Raw genomic sequence first — 14983 nt, 5'->3', positions numbered from 1 at the left:
GAATGAGAGAAATCCAAAAGCAAAACAAACAAACGAACGAAAAATCACAAAAAAATACCACCAAAAAAAWTAATAATAAAGAAACCCCACAGGCAAGAAGTTTTAGATCTGCAGAAGAGGGCAGTGCAGAAATGGCAAGAAAAAGAGTGGAGAACCGTGATGCCAGAGTCAGCATGTACCCAAAAGGCAGGTGAGGGTAAACACATGGGTGAGTTGTGCTGTAATCAAATGAAACCCTGCACCCCCAGTGATGCAGAAATGTTCAGTGATGAGATCTGAACAGCAGAGACCATCCGATACAGATCCCAGCCCGTAAGGATATAAATATATGGATGAACTGCTAGCCTTGGAACAAGTTAAAGGAAAGTAGATTCTGCAGTTACAGATCAAAGGAGCAGAAAACTCCTAACATTTTTTTTTAAACAGAGAACTTCAACCACTGTCCAGTAAACCGGTCAAACTGCCTGCAGGGAGAAAATTTAGAGAAATGATTTCTCACCACTTTAATGCTCTAAAATTAGCATTTTCAGGAAACAAGCGTGTCAAGAGGAGAGATTATTCTTGGCATAGAGTTAAAATACAGTAGGTAATGTTACCTGAACCACTTTCACTGACTGCAAAATAACTAAAATATGTCCAAGGGGTTAGTTGTGTACCAGAAAAGGACCTGCTAACAGCATATTTGAAAACAAAAGACATGTCAGCAAATGAGCAGGAAAATATCCTGAAGGTTTAAAGGAAGGAAATTAAATCCTGGGAGGTAGCAAGACTACATCTTTTCATGAGATTGATAAGAAAATCTCCAAGGCATGTATATTGCTGAACATAAAAATAAAATTATAAAAAAAAGAGGATGAAACACAAAAACAAGAAACTAATGAACAGAGCTGCCTGGCTTGGCTCGAGGGCCTCTTTGAACCAGTTAGAAGCCCTTCAGCACTTGGAAATCCGACCAAACTGATGCAAATAACAAGAAGGATAAAGTACAGCAAGGGAGAGGTAAGGAGTGCAAGAGAAGAGGCTGAAAGGTTTTCCCAGAGAAGCTATACCTAAAAGTCATAGAAGCTGCTTATAAACAAGAACTCAGTGGGGGAAAATGCAGTGYCTCTTGGATTGTCAGGGATTAAAAGAAGTGGTTGTTAGGCAGAGGCAGAGAAAGCAGGAGCCATACAAGGGATTTCTAAGTTACAGCATGACTGTTTTTCTTCATAGATGGAKACTTTTAGCATTTCAAGGAACAGTCTTTTATTGTCATGTTTTAAATGGCTTTACAGATTACATGCCCATCTCCAAACACTTGGGCAAAGTTTACAGAAACCAGTTATTAGTTATTATTGTTATGATTGTTACACACACGTATTTCCAAGCCACKAAATAATTACCATCATGTTTCAGTGCAGAATATTTTTTGCAATCTAAAAAACATAATGGCACCAGACACACTGAATAGAGAAAAGTATTTTTTATTATGTCTTGGTAATAATTGCCTTCACCGCTTCATAYGAATTGAATATTTAAAATATCCTCATAAAAATAGCAATCCTTTAACCGGTATTATCCTCTTCCATAATGGAAATACAGGTCACAGAACACCTTCCTTTCCTCATTATTGATGCAGCTAGAAACCATGTTGATAACTTCATTGTCACTGCAACATTTCTGAAAGATTTTACAGTTGTCTAAAAATGCAGATATTAACCCCTGCTTTAAGTATTTGCTCACCAGCATGACTGAGAACCCTCTCTCTAAGAACTCCAGATAAGGTGTTTGGCCTGAAATAAAAGAGTTTTTCCAGTTTCTTGGTAAGAGAGAAAAAGAGAGTTCTTTATCGAAAGCATATTAGCATATTTTGCCTCATTAATAACTTCACTGCAGCATTAATTTGCTTAATTATTGCATTTAGAATTCAACATGGTAGCTAATTAATTCAAAGGCTGGGGAAAAAAAAAACGGAATCATAACATACACGCAGAGCACTGTTTTGGGAGTACACTTTTTGGAAAAATCTTTTTTTGTTGTTCTGTTTCATGAAACACTAATTCTCCGAATACAGTAAGTTAAAAGTTGTCTTTTTAATTATTTATTTTAGAACATTTTCCCAGGTTTTCCCATTTAGTCTTCTCTCCTGATGAACCTTCCTATAATAAATGGAGTTAATGCATCCCAACAGTCTGCTATTGGGATTTCCAACTCCATTACCCACTATCAAGATCTTGTTCTCTTTCTCTGCAAATCTTTCTTTCTGTTTTACTGACAAGGGCCAAAAGCACATTCTTAGGAGGTCATTTGAAAACTGGAGTTCACTTCTCTCTAAACAGCCTCAAAATTACATTCTCATAGCCTGAAGGGACAAAAAAATATTAAAATCCAAGACCAAAATACCACTCTCCATTTTCTAAAGTCTTTCATTGTAGCTGAAAAATAAAATATTGTGGTATTTGGGTCATGTGTAAAATTCTCACCATCAGAATCAAATTGATATCCCAGTGTAGCATCTTCTTAACTGCTTGCTTATCAGTTTTACATCTCCACAAGAAAAAAACCATCAGAAACCAGTTAATGCTCCAGGGCTGCTCTGAGCTGACTGTCTCTCACATGATGCTACAAAAGCTGCCCAGTAACTCAGGGGACTCTCACTGTGATGCTACAGTGATGCTCACAGAGGCMTATGGTCCATAGCTGTGTTAACAGAAAATCTCAACTGAATACAGCTACATCAGAAAACAACTATTTCCATCCCTGCTACTCTACCTGGAGAAAACTGTTCTTTATTGATAACCAGTTGGTATAACTGGACTGATCACCACACTGCTGTTTTGTTGCTGGGGCAGCTCACCTTCCTCTGCAGGCACTTTTTCTGCTTCAGCCTCTTGCTGCYCTCATCCATTTGTACTTTGTCACACACCATCTTGGTGACACGACAGAAAACAGAGAATTGCAAGGTGCTAGCCTCAACTGTCCACACTTTCATTCTCTTGGGTTGTTTCCATTTATATAACAAGCTTGCTTACCATCAGCTGTACTTTTTAAAGAGGGATAACAGGGATGGGGATCCACAGAATCTGCTGGAGATAGCTTGAACCTTTAGAAGCCTGGTGCTGTAGATCATGATATGTGGCAGAAGGGTTGTGTTTAATGAGTCTCTCAGCTTGTACTGGTAATATTTACAAGTAATATTTACAAGAGCAGTCCCCTGGCAAAGAGGTAATTTTATTTGAGGTTTTGGTGTTTAAAATGGGGTTCCGTTTCACTGAAGCCCCCTCCCATTCAAAAGCTRTTTAACACTGGAAATATCTAAATTCAGTAGTTATTCTCTTTCCAGTTAAAAACATTGGGAAACATTCTAAAAATTTACAATTCTGGTTCCTGGCAGGCCTAGATCTGCTCCAGGTATAGGGAGCTCAGCCATACAAACTAACAAGATGTAGGCACGACATATGAAAACAAAAAACAAAGTTCCCTCTGCAGCCCTCTCCAAGACATATTGTCAAAGCACTCCTAACACTGATGCAATCTCGGGCTTACAAAATGGACTCTGAGGCATCCTACTTTTAAAAAGTGTCTGAAAAAGGAGAGGATGAGGGTGGTATCCTTCATCTACATAATAGTTTGAAGGGGCTTTTACAGAGGTTCACACAATTACCTTGTCCCTTACAATTCCTGCTCTGTATTCCATCCCTTCTCCCTGGAATCATGTATAAGGTGGGGKTTTTTTCCTGCCGTGTTCCTCCCCACCTCATAACCCCATCACCTGCTAGTTACCTACAGATTCAAACCCCCTCCATCAGAGCAGAGAACAAACCTGGATCTATAACTTACACAACTGCCATAACCAAGAAGTAATGTTCCAGATGTCTCTTACAGAAAAATAATGAACCTTGTTCCATCCTTAGARAAAAATAAAAATTGTTGTTTGAAACAGTCCTACTATGAGGTGAGACCTGCTCCTTATTGAAGCCAGGAGGTGGGCATTTTGGGGCTGCAGGCCAGGAGGGTTTTGAACTCTGCAGCTCAGAGCCCCCTGTTCCCAGCCCACAGGTTTGGTGAGCCCTTCAAGCCATGGGAATCCCTCTGAGAAACAAAGCCCCTAGCAATGTTTGAGAGCTCCAGCTTGGCAAGTGAAATATGGGCAGCAGACCAGCCCCATGGGACTGGAGGACTTCTTCCAGATCTTGGCTTTTTGGCTACTGCAGTGCCCTGGGCTGGGAATTCTGTAGCAGTGTCACATTCATTACAAAAATGAAGGGTGTAGTTAAATTAAACATGAGAATGAATAATGAGAGCACACACWCTGTTATTTATCTGACTTTTTAAATCATTTTACATATTTTATATATCAGACCAYTTCAAGAACAGAATGAACCATATTTTTTTGTGCAGCTAACTCAGTGTCTTCATCACCAGATTTTCCAATGAGCCTTCTGTGGGATAACCTGGTATCCAGGAAAGAATGGGGTACATTTTGGGATGACCCTGCTAAGCAGTAAGCAGCAAAAAGAGACAGTTTTGCCATTGAAATGTTAACTTTAATTTGCTGCATTGATCCAGTTTATGAATGAAGCCAATCAAATCCCTTTAGATGAAAACCATGGCTTGAGGGTATCTACAGTCACTTATGGATAGTCTGCCTTTTGGGGCCCTTTCTTTTCTTCTGYTTCTGAGGGAAGCTAAAGTCCTGATCAGTTCTGTGCCAAGCTACAGCATCCCCAGCAAGTCCTTTATCAGAGGAATCACAGACTGGACACCTAGAGCAAGCAGAGAGCAAAAGCTGAGCTGAATTAGCAAAAGATCTATTTAAGGAAACATGTCTAGCATCTGTTTTATCAAGCATATGTACTCTGCTCATTGCTGTGCACCATTAAGACTTCATGCAGAGATCATAAGGCACACATGAGCACTGCAGAAGCTCTGAGATTGCTATTTTTTTCCTTCTTTACTTTACCTCATCAAGATTTCATTCAGGACCACTCTAGCCTAAAATTACCCCAGYAGTAAAACCTAAATCCCCCGGCCAATGATCTGAAGGACAAGGGGGCATCAAATACAGAGGGAATTTTCAGAGTGATTAATACACATTGGGGACATGACCTTATTTCAGCTACAGGAGTCTGGGTAACTGAGGACAGATGCACCACGTTATACATGAAAACACATGTTTAACCACTGTTAGTAATGACAGGATCTAACAAGACAGGATKCTCTGTCCTCTGGCTGTGTTGATCCCAACAGAAGATTGCTCCAGGCCAGCTTGCATTCCCACAGACCAAGGGAGGACATCCAGTGTGAGAACAGTCACCCCTTCCACCATTCCATGTCCCCTGGGTATCCATACTCAGGAATGAGCACCTTCACCAAACACAGAGCCTTCCCCCCAMCCTCCCAGCCATGATGGATGGGACAGAGGAAAACCTGTGGAACAGTCCTCTGCCCCATGCTCCTGGCCCCTGGCTCTGCACTCTGGAGGGCCTGGCAGGGAGCCTTTCTCCAGACTGCTCCTAGACTGGAGTCTGAACCAGAAGGAAAGAAACAGCCCTGCTCAAGCATTGCAGTGTCTCACTGCCTTATTTCTGATCTCGACCCCCCAAAAGGCACACAGGCCACGAGGTTAATCTAAAATAACGAGAATATTCAGAAGCTGGCAGCTGGATCTCCTCGGGGTTCACAAGGGGCAGATCAGCCACTCGTTGCTTTCATTATCTGGATTACAATAAAAAGAGRGAAAAGAGGGTAAGAGGAAGTCACTTCCCTGCAGACTCCTTGCCCAGATGTTAAAACCAGCTGGCTACAAAACCCACACAGAGGCTTTGCTGCCAATGCCAGGGCTGACAACAGGAGATGGAAGTATGGCCACTACCTTTCCCTCTCCGGGCAAACCAGATCAGATTATCTGTACCACAGCCTGAATTCGCCACAGCAGCTGTCACCTGGGATACTGCTCTGCAGAGTCCCACAGCCCCATTGGTACCATGTCCCTCAGTTTAGAGATCTTCCCCTCCTGCGCCCTGGATGGGCATTCCCAGGAGGATCATGAGCTGTGGGACYGTGGAGTCCACACTTTCCATTGCCTTTGCCTCCAATGGCTGCAGCTCCATCTCCATATGCACCTCACAATGTCTAACACTGCACACCACTGCTCTGAGCCATCACAGTGATCCTCCTCCAAGATTTTTCATCCTCCTTCTGTTAAATCTTTACATTTGTCACACATTTCAAATTTGTTTTTGAAGTACACTTTTCACGAGAAATGCGCTTAGTCCACCAGGCAGGGCAGGAGAGTCACTCAGATACCTGCATTGGAGAGAGAATAGTTGTGCCTTCTGGTAATCCATCATATTCTGGGCCRTATGCAGGGAATTCAGCAAATCCTCCTTAGGAAAACTCCCTTGTGTCTCTGAACTGAAGGGCTGGCACTCTGCACCCTGTTCAGCCACCAGATCCTGGCTTTTATAACAGGTAAATATAAACATTATTGCCAAATCCTTCTCCCTTCTTGCTTCCAAAAAATAATCCAGCAGTCTGTTGATACAAAAATTTGATTTACATAACTATCAACAATCAACCTGATAACACAGAGCAGTCAACACCGATAAGCAGAAACTGGGGCATTTACCAGCTTCTGCAAGCTTGAAATCTTGTGTTGTCTCTTTAAAAACAATGAAAAACCATTCTGGATAAAATCTTTCAGAATGTTTTATTTCCTCAAGAGAACAGATCTCTGTTCTTGAAAAAAAAAAAGGCTCTCTAATATTAAAATATACTTAACCTGATAGAACAGAACGTCTCCTTTGAAGTTGCTTCAATCTTTTTAAATATCTAAAGGACCTAACCCACACAGGGCTTGCACGTTTTCAGCTTGAAAAAAAAAATCAAAGCTTTCTCCCCTTTTTTCCCCCATGTACACCCGCTTGCCAATTATGGGAATTATAAAAAAAAAAATCAGTGTATGAAGGAGGTAGAGCTTTTTACACTTTTGTAATTATGCACAGGATTTAATCATTTGGGGAGAGGGACTGCTTGCGGGGAGAGGAGAGTTTTATTCCAAGAGTTATGTGTGCACTTTCATCCTGGACCAAGTGTCAGCCACCAGGTGATTTTTCACAGGGATCACCACGCTCCTCTGCTCAACAGCTCATCTCCGATTTGCTCGAAYGATCAACATCTCATCTTCTTTATTAGTCTCTCTGTTTATTTGCCCAGCAATGAGCTCCAGCTCCCGCAGYCAGAGAACAAGCCAAGAATAGCCAGATCCAGAGCTGTGAAAGATATTCTTCCAGCATCATCTGGCTCCTTGGCAGAGTCTGCGGGCAGCTGTACTCGCAGCCCTGTGCCTGCCGCTGGCTATGTCATGTGGCCATGCCACAGTGGCACTGGCTGGGCATCTCTGTCCTCCTGGACACAATTTTCCTTTGATTCACCTTGAATTTGAGAAACCCGTTATATGACTGTTGTCTCAGATTTGATAAATAAAGGCTTTCTTTTTTTTTTTTTAATGGCTGCCCATAAAAAATCACCAACACCTCTTGTTTCTGCTGTCATACTTTATAAATCTACATGCTGCCTTTGAGGACCATTCCCTTCGCCGAACAGGGCGCACTTCAGAGGCACTTTTTCACAGCACACGAGCAGGATTTTTTCCAGCTGATTTGTAGCACAAGGGCTGGACTTCTTCACTGAGGGATAAACAAAAAGCCTGAAAAAGGAGGCATGGAGCAGAGGACAAGAGGGCTACCTCATTGCTGCTCTGGAGATTAGAGCTACATTAGTCAGCCCATAATTTTCAAAATATGTTCACCTTCTTTTTTTTTTCCCCAGGAAAAACACACCAAAAAATTAAACGAGGCAGAATGCTATCCCTGATATAAAGGATGCAATGCTACGTGGCTATTGCCTTGTGCCTTTCACTTCCTTCTTTCCTTCTTCCTCYTTTTCTTCTTTTCACAAGAAAGACCAGTAAAAGCTCTGTATGTATTAKCTACAAGCCTCATCTATAAAAATCCTGTCTTAAAATATTACTCACATCACACTGTTGCACAGTCAAATTTCATAGGAAACAAAGCACTAAATGCAACATAAATTACATCAGCATTACAACTTGGGCATAAATTATCTGAACTAAACAAAATCTGACCTTGCTTCTACTAGTTTGGTCAGTGTCTCCATTTTAGATGCTGCAGGTCATCCTTAAACGTAAGTTTGTCCTTTCAGTTGATTTTTACATTTAGATTGGTTTAATAAATCATGACATAACAAGCATTAAAATATAAGCATTTTCTACCTAAGGAGCTAGCAGTCTGTCATCTTCAGCAGTAGATGTGACACAGCTGAACAGCTGAATCAAAAAAAAAGAGAATATTTCCATGGACTGCGACTGATGCAATTGTRTACAGGCATTTATTTGTCTGCTTAAAGTTTCAACCCTGATAGTTTTTTCCTTTCTTCTTGTATTTGTCTAAATCCAATTGTGAGCTCTTCAGGGCAGCAATCTGTCTCCTCATATGTTCGTAAAGCACCATGTACACCTATGGCACTCTGTAATAAGTAATTTCTGATCTGTTTATGATTAAAGAGGGATTTCAGGTGAAATATTGTAAATTGAAATAGACAGGCTACGAGGACAGCTTACATTGCCATCATCCTCCGGTTGGACATGGTGCTTCAGCACAGGAWGGCAGCCAGCGTGCTGTGCACAGTTTGAGCTTGCCCATGTGCAGCTCTAAATGCATTTTGAGAGCCACCCTACAAGCATCCCCCATGCCCTGACACCATGCCCTTAAACAACGCATTCTGCAGCACGGGAGCATCTCCGTGAAATGCTCTGTGCTGYGATACACATCTGTAAGGACAGCTACTGCTTTTTCCAGGGTTACTCTCTGAGAGCAAGCCAGACATGCTGCAGAGTGACTGGAGAGACAGGAGYGCACTGTCTCGACAGGAGGTGGAAGAAAAGTGGGACAAGCCACAGAAGGGGGAGCAGAAGGAGAAGGTGAGAATTTATTACATTGATAGGATCACCCGGTGAYTTGCTCAAGGGATGAGTCTGTTCTCCACTTAATGGCAGCTGATTTGTGCAGGTGATATATCCAACATGAGAGTCYAGCTGCATGATGCATGCATGATGAAGCACCCGGCATGCTTAGGATTACCATATTTATGATAGCAAGAAGGCATGGAATAGCCTTCTGGGAGCAAACATCAGATCAGGCCTTTGCCGGCACCCCAGGACATGATGATGCSAACTGATGGCCATCCTAAAATGCCCCATCTTCAAGAAACTCAGACCTACGCATGCTGTTTCTATCTCCCAAAGACAAAGTCCCTTTTCCTCAGCCCTTCCCAGTCCAGATTCCTCAGCTCCCCACAAAGTGCATATACCCAACACTTGTGGCCCCAGACCTCGTTAACCATCTCTGAGTTCTAATTCCCCAGTTACTTCCAGACCACAGCTCCTAGACTCCCTCACTCAGGTGCTGTTCTCAAAGCCAGCATTCTCATCACATCTCTCCCATCACTTTCCCCACAAAGTCCTCAGCTCCCCAGGCTTGCCCAAACCCCAACYCTGCAGTACAGACTTGCCATCGCACAGCTCCCTTTCCTACTCCAGGGCCTACCCATATTTCCCTCCTTTCAAACAGTCCCACCAAGCCCCTTTAGCACACAGTCCCCCCCACCCGGTCCTCTCTCTCCCACTTTTGCTCACRGCCTGAATTTTCCCCATCTCCCTACTTTGTCCTCTCTACTCAGAGAGTCTTACCTGCCTGCATCCCTTCCATTCATATCTGCTGTGCTGCTGACAGGCGTGACATCCCAATGGCAACACACCTTCAGCTTCCCCCAACCAGATGAAACCCCACAGATCCCTTTCCCTGCCCATTTCTTCTCCAAAAGAGTCAGTCTAGTGGAAATTCACATCCACAAAGACTTCACTGAGATTTTAGGTGTCTGGAAGAGTTTTAGCAAAATAAAATCAAGAGCTATTATTTGTGTCATTTCAGCATTTCAAAAGGACCTGGCTACAGGCTGAACCCACTGCTCTCTGTGGAGTGCTATTTTAATGCTAACTCAAGGAGATGTCTTGCCCAAGAGCACAGGGAGACCAAGACCTGAACCTTCAAACTCACTCTTTAACCAAAGTGTACCTGTGCATCATTTTTGGCCACCTCTGTTGAGTTCTGTACAGCTCTGCTTTAAGGCTCACCTGGGTCTTCAGCTTTTGACCACCTTAGAAGTCTCATTTCCTCCTCCAAGAGCTGCAGCCCCGTAAAAAACTTTTGTGCTATTTATTCTCTAAAGTCACATTCCCAAGGCAGCAAAACAAGAAAGACCCTTGCAGAGGTTTCCTCCTCATGGCAGAAAGAGCAAAGAAGGTTTAAAGCTGCAGGGAAAAGGAGACCAAGAAGGTCACTGTCTACCTGGAGGACAGTGACAAAAGAAATCACTGCCTGGGCAGCCAAAGTTTGCAGCTTAATGAGCAATCACTGATCTAAGCCCCCATCATGCCAACTTGTGTCATTACAGGGYGAACAGGACAGGGTTTTCCCTCCAGAGACCTGTACATTTCTATGGCTCTAACACCCAAGAGAACTGTGCTGGAAGCACATTGGTGAGACTGCAAAGCCAGGCACTTAAACTAGGAAATATGGAGCCTAAGGTGGCTTTTGCAGCCCCAGCCACACTGTGATGCAACCCTTATTTGCAGAGAAGTGTCACTTGTCCACCATTCCCCTACTCTGCTCTGCAGACCCAAGRGCTTCAGTGGTGTATTCAGTGGGTCCTTGCTCCTTGGTCACAATCTCCTCACATCATTCGAGCCTTGCTCAGGATAGAAGCACTAATTTTCTTATAGACTTTTCTTTGGCCTTCCCTGCTCTTAAATCAGAGTGATTCACAGATGTTAATTGTCTTATTTCCATAATGAACCTGTGGAAGGAAGGTGTATCATTAACTCTGCATTACAGCTGGTGAGCTGAGACACAGAGCTGCAGGTTAGTAGATTAATATCCGCTGATTTTGCACACCTAAGCTGAAACACTCAAGGCTACCTTTCCTTCCACTCTGTAGGGACTGACATTGCAAAATCCATGATGCTCTATTCCCATCTCCCGAGACTTTAAGGTACAGATCCTGTATTTTCACCACCTCTCCAGCAGTTTTCCCCAGGACTGCAAGCCTTAGGTCCATCATAGAGAGCATGCTGTGCTTGAGAAAGCAAAGAGCCAAGACCAGCACTGGGTTATCATGGCCAGCCATTCTAGAAATCAAGAGCATTAGGGATGTTTTGCTAGAGGGTTTTGATGGCTCTCCCCTGACACCAGACAAATAGTTGGCTCTGTCTCTCAAGTAGCCGGAATACTGATCCAAGTTTGTGACAGACCAGGAAAAAMGACAGGAAGGTTACCTGCTTAATCTCTACCCTACTTAACTCCTGCAGGCTGCACCATTTAAAGTATGCAGTCCTGTTAGGTTGAATGCTTACCAAAACAGCACAAGTCACCTRCCTGCATCTTCTTGCAAAGTGCCAAGTCCTCAAAAGAAAACATGAGAACCAAAAAATGTAAAAGGAGAGCCTGGATATTTATCCCATAGGCAAAACAACCATTAAAAAAGCCTGGAGTTAACTGACCTGCTTCAGCTGAAACTTTCTCTTAGAAAGACCCAACACCCAGGATGGAAAATTTCAGCTTAACAATTAATACTTGCTGAAGAATRAGCTCCTGGAGACAGACATCTATCCAGTGTAAGTATTGTTATTAGAGGACTCAGTGAGCCCTGAGTGCCTTTCCTCAGCASTGCCTGCTGTCTGTGCCTCCACCACCTTTGCCTGGCTCTCTGCTACCCCTTCCCAGCCCAGACTTACATTGCCACCCACACGACCCAACCTGACACCAATTTCTCACCCTAGCTGTTTAATCTGGGGTAAAAYAGCACAGGAAATGCAGTTCTGGGGAATCACTAATCCAGAACCTTCAAGCCAAGCTCCACCTCTCCTATACATACTTGCAGTTCTATACATGTTGTGTATACTGTTGCTGTGCTTATCTCCTGTGGGTCTGCTACAGGTTTTTTGGCTGGTTAATGGCTTTATCCCCGAGCTGAGCACACCATCTCCAGTCATTAGTGAGCTGCATTTGGATGTGGTGTATCGTCCTCTTTGCAATGCCAGGGGTGTCTTGCACAAGCCTCCCTCACTCTTTTGATGGACTGTAGACAGCTTGCTCATTAGTCTAGTATCTAATTGCATATCAGTCACACTCTCAAGCTCCTCATTACTTCACTTATACAGCTACAGTAATTAGATTTCACATTTCTTTRCACTCTCATGGCATTGTTTTAGCCTACTGAGGAGGCACTCATATATAATACACATATATTATAAATTATCTCCTGTAATTATCATATTCATTAGAATATATAACACATGCAYATACATACATAATACTGCTGAGGCAAACTCAAACCCCTTCAGTTCTAAATGTTCAGGATGCTCCAAGAGCATCTCCAACTGCTTGTTTGTTAGTTTTAACTTCTGCGAGGCTTCACCCATCTGTGACCCTTCCCTTACAAACCGTGCAGGATTGCATCATTTCCTACTTTTCTCCCACAACCRCGTACCTCTCTGGAAAAACAAAGCCTTCAGATCTGCTCACTGCAGAGATGCAAATTCTTTTAGGCAGAAAAATGAATTTGATGTTTAGTACATCAGCAAACAGAAAAGTYGCTTGAGCCGTCAGCCCTTATCTTTTGGGATAACGTAGATTTTATGCCTCTTTTTTTGGTCTAATTTGATGCATTTCTTTAGCACCTACTCTCTAAGCCTCCAGCTTTTATGTGAGATCATTCCATACATTTATTATGGCACTTAAAAAGCGATAACAATTTATTTAACTTTTCAGAGCAGAATTCTGCAGACTTTGGGGGCAGATGAATTTTTCCTGGGGATCATGTGTGAAATATGCGATGGTGTCTGAATTTCCAGATACAAAAAACACAGACAAGGGGTAGCAATTCGCACCTCTTTTTAAAGCGAGTGAAATAAGAAAAGGCACCAAATGGCTAAACTTGAAAAGGCAAACAGGTAATTCYCCACAGATTGTAAAAGGCTGCTATCTTCACAAAATACATCTGCAGAAGTAAGCTAATGAGAGCCAGAGTATGGAGCATTTATTCAGTGCTGTAGACGTAGCCATAGAGACTGCAGTGGTTTCCAAATCGCCTCTTTGTCCTGCTGTGATGCACATTTACAGGTGCTGGAGGGACAGGTGACATTTGGGGACTGACTGGCTAACTCCTAAAAATGGGCAAACATGCCCTTCAGGGCTGTGGTACAGATGCATCCCTCAGCCACAGGAAACAGCTCTACTCCTGTCTGTCACCAGCTCCAGTCCCAGGTCACACCACCCGGGGCCAACATTCTGCTCCTCAGCCAGACCCCTTCAGCGAAGCGTGTGCAGGGAATGAGCAAATGCCATGCATGAAAGACAAAGAGCGAGTAGAGGAATGTTTCATGGGTCTGTAGGTGCTGCAGAAGTCAAAGAACAGCAGATAGGGTCCGAAAAAAAAAAAAAAAAAAAAAAAAGCTACCCGTGGCCTCAACAAGCAGTCTGATTTAATCCTGAGCAACACCCCAAACTCATGAAATGCAGCACAATGTACAATGCAGTAGCAGAAAACCTTAAAGCAAAAATCCTGGCTGAAACACCCAAGAGCACCCAAATTATTTAARAATCAGATTTGCCAAGCTTCTGAGAAGTTTACTTCTCCTCAACTCAGTAAGAGTATCTGAAGCCTTTCTATCTCTCTTGTAATGCCATGTGTTTGCTCTCCACCCTTCCCTTTACAGCCGTTTAGAGAAGCTGTTTTCCTGTGTGCTCTGTCTGGAGCTGGCTGCATGTCAGGCAGCAACTCCCGGGCAGTCATCGAGGATAAAATCCGTCACTCAATGCATTAAAGGTGGGGGCAGAGGGACATCTAACTCTGAGCCCTCCTGCAGATTGGAAAGGGAGATGATCCCAAAACCGGGATGAAGCAGAGCAGCCTGATGGAACTCACRACCACTCCCTCCACATCCTTCATCTGCGGGGTGCTCGTGAATAAAACCTGGTGCTGGGCAGATTCCCAGCCCTGGAAGCGGCCAGCTGAGAGAGGATGCTCGCACAGCTCGCTCCTGCCCTGGCAGGCGGCCAAGTGCGGCAGCCGCCTGCGTCTGAGCTCTTCCCCTGCTCTCACAGCCTCTTCAACAGAAGTGACACGAGGCACACTCTTGCTCACAGCCTGCTGCCGCTCAGGAGCTTGGGAGAAGAGGAGACTTAGTCCTTCACAGCTGGGGGCTCTGACTTTGCAAGCTGAAGAGCGATTAAGATGGAGGACCAGGGGGGAAGCGGAGGGGAGAAAGAGAAGTGAGATGGAGGAAGGGACTCTTGGCACATGTCTGAGTCCCTGATTCTCTGTGGTGTTTTTCCCCCATGCTGCCTCTCACTGTAATCCTCCGGGAAACAACCAGGAGCAGACCAGGGCCAGAGCCTGCAAGCCCCCTCAGCCTGGGAATCAGAAGCTGTGGCACTGTGCCCAAGCTCATTAACCCAGCTGTGACATTGGGCTAATTAGCTCCAGCATGGCATCATGCTAATGCAACTTCTCAGTTTCCAGGACCTCAGTGAGGATTCCTTCCCATCCCAATGTCTCGTCCTGTCCCACAGATGTATCAGTGGAGGGGGCAAGAAATCACTAGTGCAAGGTAATACTGAAAATATGTAGACAGCAGAGAAATGGGAAGAAAATTTGTATGGGCATAGTAAAAATATATTGGCATGTAAGTAACCATCCTTGTACTTATGTAAGGATCTTACTGGGAAGGACTTCCGAAACTGTCAGAAGGAGGCAGAGCCCAAGGAGTGTCTTGGCCATACTTGCTTAGTGTGGCACTGAGTGGGTGGCACAGCTGGTCAGGGGCAGCAGAAGGACATGCAGAAAGGGACTTGGCACACCA

This window comes from Malurus melanocephalus, unplaced genomic scaffold (assembly GCF_030028575.1).
Source record: "Malurus melanocephalus ecotype Western Australia unplaced genomic scaffold, MMel_1.1 scaffold_63, whole genome shotgun sequence".
Classification (NCBI taxonomy): Eukaryota; Metazoa; Chordata; class Aves; order Passeriformes; family Maluridae; genus Malurus; species Malurus melanocephalus.
The sequence above is the reverse complement of the archived record's forward strand: the minus strand, read 5'-3'. Positions refer to the sequence as shown.